Below are 5,067 nucleotides of genomic sequence, written 5' to 3'. Positions count from 1 at the left end.
ACACTTTTAGAATATTGATTCTCTATACCTTGCTTCTCACAGTCCAGTATTTGTGGCTTCCTAATTGTTTCTATGAAACAATTTAGAAAGTTGAACACTAAATGCCACCTGGAGATGTTTCACTGGAAATTCACTCCTAAGAACCTCACTGGGATCCCAATGCCTTTCAGTGCATGTTTCAGTAAATAGTGTTTATCTCTAAAAATGCTATTCTGAGCACATATTCCAGGAGAGAGCAGGAACACAGAGGTAGTGGACTTGTCTTGAAACTGGTTCACACAACAAGCACCTGTTTTTACTTAAAACTTATGTCTATTCAGAGGTGGTAAAGAGGCAGAAATTACAGGAGGGCTTAAGCACACCTCCTTGCAAGCCACCCCTTGCTGCCCTCACTGCCAATGACTGCATGATTTTATGCCTTTATTTCATGTTATAACCAAGTAAAAAAACAAGAAAAAGTTTCTGTTTTGGGAATTACCTAGTAAGCTGTTACTAATGTAAATGCTACTTTAAATCTTTTGTTAAGAAGAAATATAAAAAATCTAATTAAAAGGGGAAAAAAGAAGAATCCTTGATCCTAATCTCTGTCTCTGGTCACTGTGATCTTGATGTCACTTCATACATTACGTCTCAGTTTGCTCAAGACGTGAAATGAAGCAATAAAACACTATATGGAGACCCATATGGGAAGTAAAGTCTTTAGTGTAAAGTTTAGTGTTTCGTATATAGAGTGTCAATAAATGTTTGATTAAAAAATGAACATTCAAAAACAATGAACATTCCACAGAATAATTTTATAACATTAAGTATTTTGGAAAAAAAAACACACACACACAGAAAATACTGAGAAATCTAGCATTCTGTTAACTACAAATTTCCATATATTTTCACCTTCAAAGCTATTCATTTTGTATGATAAATATTATATTTGATTTTAAAGGCATAAATTATTTTTAAAAAACAATTTTTAGGAATTTCATTCAGAATAGTACTTCAGGATATGCCATAGAGTCACTACAGGTTCAAGCTAATCTCATCTAGTTTATATATCTACTAGAGGCCTGATGCATGAAATTCATGCAAGGGTTTCAGCCCTCGCAGCCCTGGCTTCATCCAGAAGGTCGTCCAGACAGTCATCTGGACAGTCGTTCTGCTGTTTGGTCTAATTAGCAAATTAGCTCTTTATTATATAGGATTCTATGAGCCAAGTTATTTTATTAATTAGGGCATTTCATGCCCTAACCATCTCAGGTAACTTGATAATAATTTACAAACAGAACCATAGGTTGTTGTAATAATATTAACCCTAGTACTTTTAAGTGCTTCTTCTAACTAAATGAATATATTTAACAGGATCTTTAAAATGTGCTATATACAAAAATGGGTATTATTCAGTCTTAAAAAGTAAGGAAATTCTGACACAATGGATCTTCAGTACATTATGCTAAGTGAAATAATCCAGTCACAAAAAGACGAATACTGTATGATTCCATGTAATGCAGTCAAAGTCGCAGAAACAGAAAGTGGAATTGTGGTTTCTATCTTCACAAGAAGCAGGCTGTCAGCACATGTAGGGAGTGTGCAGTAGGCAGCCAATCAATGTTTTGCTTTCGTGTAGATGTTTCTCTCCCCCTCTCCCTTCCTCTCTCTCTAAAAAACCAATGAAAATATTTTTTAAGAAAACTAGAAAGAAAGGTATGACTATAGAAAACAAAGGTGATCCAATATATGCATAACTGAAGAAGAGAACAGAAAAGAAAATGGAAACAAAAGCAGTACTTTAAAAATATACAAAAAAAAGTTCCTGCAATAAAGCAAAACCTAAAACTGCAGAATCAAGGATAAAATGAGTCCCAAGAAAAACTGATACAGTCCTGTCGGCGTGGCTCAGTGGTTGAACTTCAACCTATGAACCAGGAGGTCATGGTTCGATATCCGGTCAGGGCATGCCCGGGTTGCAGGCTCCATCCCCAGTGTGGGGAGACATGCATAAGATAGGCAATCAATGATTCTCTCTCATCATTGATGTTTCTATCTCTCTCTCTCCCTCTTCCTTCCTCTCTGAAATCAATACAAATCTATTTTTAAAGGAGAAAATTCTTACAGAATAATCAACATTGAAACATATCCTAGTAAAGGCATTGAACTTCAAGGACAAAGAAAGAATCATATGAGCAACCAGGACAAAGGAAAAAGAATCAAGTCACTAATAATGGGAACAAATATCAAGCTGACTTCTCCACAATAACATGCCTTCCTAAAAGGTCATGCCACAATATGTAAAAAGTTCTGAGAGAAAAAACATGGGTGTGCAATGCAAGAACTTTCATCCAGACATGATGTTTCTGAATTATAAAGGCAAGCATGCAAGAACTCAGGCTATCTTACTTTTGTGTCTTTCTCTTAAAGATCATAGAAAATAGTACCCATTCTTGTCCAAACTCTTAAGATAAATATTTACTTTTACAGTATTAACAGTACATATTTTTCCAGGTAGTTCAAAGACAAACCTCACCTTAATTATTATGGACTGCAAGCTTTGGTTTAAGAACTCCTAAGTAAATATTTTTTCTATGTTTCACAGAAAGACAGCATGGGTTTATAAACATCAACTCTTCGGGTTGAGAAGATAACATCAAAACCATGCTTCTAAGCTCAGGGTACTTTAGCACTCTCTTCTCTGATGATTTCAGTTATCATCCATATGTTTCAAACCAACAGAAGGTTTTCAAAGAATAAGGAAGACACTGATTTTCCATAGCTATCACTTTTCCCCGTACGAAGACTGAGGATGCTGGTTACATAACCATTCCCAAAATGGTATGGAGGAAAATATAAATAGCAAAGAGATGCAACTATACCATCCACAAAGGTTCCAGGAAAATATACTGTAATATATACTTAAGTCTATACTTTACATAAACTCTTCTGAAATGAGATGTAAATAATTCATAGTGCTTATGATAATAATAACAGCTAACCCGTATTGAATAACCAACATGTGTCGAAGGATAACAAACCTCTCAAGTATATCCATCTCTTATACTTTGTCAAATAACCCCATGAGGTCAATATGTAGTAAGTGTGTGGAATACAGTGAGTGTTTCATAAAAATATTATTACTACACATGAAGAAACTGAAGCTTGAAGAGATTAAGTAACTAATCTGGTAAAGACCGGATTACATCCAAGCCTGTCTCATGCTCTTAGTCTCCATTCTATTCGGCTTGCTTACATGTAAAAATAGGAAGGACACCGTTGTGGTGATCATTTCACAATATATACAAATCCTGAATCATTACGTTATGCACCTAAAAATAATACGCCACTTCTGCCCCTTTAAAAAAAATAGTAAGTTAACTAAGGTAACATGACAGTAACCCCTAGGCCCCATAACTACAGTGCATCCAAAAAGAGCTAACAGAAAACAACTTTTACCTAATATAAAAGCAAAAACAAAATGTATTTGGGGTGGAAGGGAGAAACAGCAAGAGGGAGCCAAGCTAAAGTACAAGCTGGAGGGGAAAAAAAAACACACAACAACAACAACAAAAACCCATATCACATAAAAGAATATATGGCTATTGTATCTGGGCCTAAAAAAGTATCAAAATACTTGACTGCTCAGGGCAAGCTGCTGTGCAAACATAGGCCCAAGGACCAGACTGTGTTTTCTCTACCCTATCAGATGACCAATTTACTGAAACTGAATACTCCATGGGGTAGAAATGCCACCGCCTCAGGATGTGAGAATGCAGAAGAACTCAAGAGTTTTGAATGCAAGATTTTCTTGCATTCCCATCCTCAGAGAATAACTATTACCTATGCTGTAAACTAAAAGAAAGAAGAAATAAAGCTAAATATGTCTGACCATCTCATTGCTTCCCTTGGGAGAATATCATACTACACTAAGGATACATAAGGCTACTCTCTTCAAAGTTCATTAATCCTGCAGGTATAGAGACATGCCCTGCTTCAATGTTACATATGCATTCCAAAATAGATATGATCAATGCTCCTTCCAAAGTTCTAACGAGCCCATGTGAAAAGAAATGTCTTAGATCATGAAGTCTGGAGACAGAAATGCAAATTCATATCAAATCCATACCCAAGGCAGTCATCCAAGGCTCAGTGTAGCAGGCTGCAAGCTCCTTAACCCTGCAACCCCCACCACCACCACCTTATGCTGGATATCCACCAGATACACAACTAGCCCTTCTCAGGATGCCAGGGACAGCAACTGCTTTTCCCCCTAAACCCTTAAGTTAACAGCAAACAAATGTGTATAGCTTAATGTTTAAAATTTATTTAGGTGGAATCATAAAAATTTTCAAGTCTTAACGTTTAAAATTTATTGGGGCAGAATAAAATAGACATTTACTAAAGTAGCGAGTTTCTAGCAGCACAGTTCCGTTCTGGGGGTTAAAAGCAAAACAACAAACAAAAACTTGGAGCTGCTGCTGCCCAAAGTACTGAATCAGCTCTGGAAGTTGTCCTCACCACCAGTGCCTCTTTAAAGAATATCCCACACATTATCTGCAACTTGCAGGTGCCAAACCATCTCCCTCCTGTAAATGCTCAGCCTGGGCAGCCAGAGGCTGACCAAGTGGAGTCAAAAGCCCGGGATCTAGCGTTAAAAGACTCCCCGCATTCCAGTTCAGGTTTTTCCAGTACCGCTTAGCGACTTTGGACAAGTCAATTCAGCCGAATAACTCTCATTTTCCTCTTCTGTAAACTCGGAGGTTAAAGACCTGTCATTAGGTGGGGAGGCTGCTCCAGAGGGTCACAAGTCCTCGTCCGCCCCCCATCCCCGCCCCCGCCCCCGCCCAGGTGCAACCCAGGAGAGAAGGAGCTGGAGACGCTCGGGAAAGGATGCTCCCTCACGGCCCTTCCCTGGAGGCGGCGGCGCGCGCGCTGACATTCGCCATCGCAGCAGCTCAGCCCGCTCCCGGTCACCTGCCCAGCGCGCCTCCAGCGTCCCTCCCTGCCAGGCTCTGGGCTCGCCCCGCGCCCGCGGTCCCCGACCCGCCAGGCGCCACTAACCCCAGCCCTGGGGGGCTGCACCCC

This window comes from Myotis davidii, unplaced genomic scaffold, assembly GCF_000327345.1.
Source record: "Myotis davidii unplaced genomic scaffold, ASM32734v1 scaffold205, whole genome shotgun sequence".
In the NCBI taxonomy this organism is placed as follows: domain Eukaryota; kingdom Metazoa; phylum Chordata; class Mammalia; order Chiroptera; family Vespertilionidae; genus Myotis; species Myotis davidii.
This window is presented reverse-complemented; position numbering follows the sequence as displayed.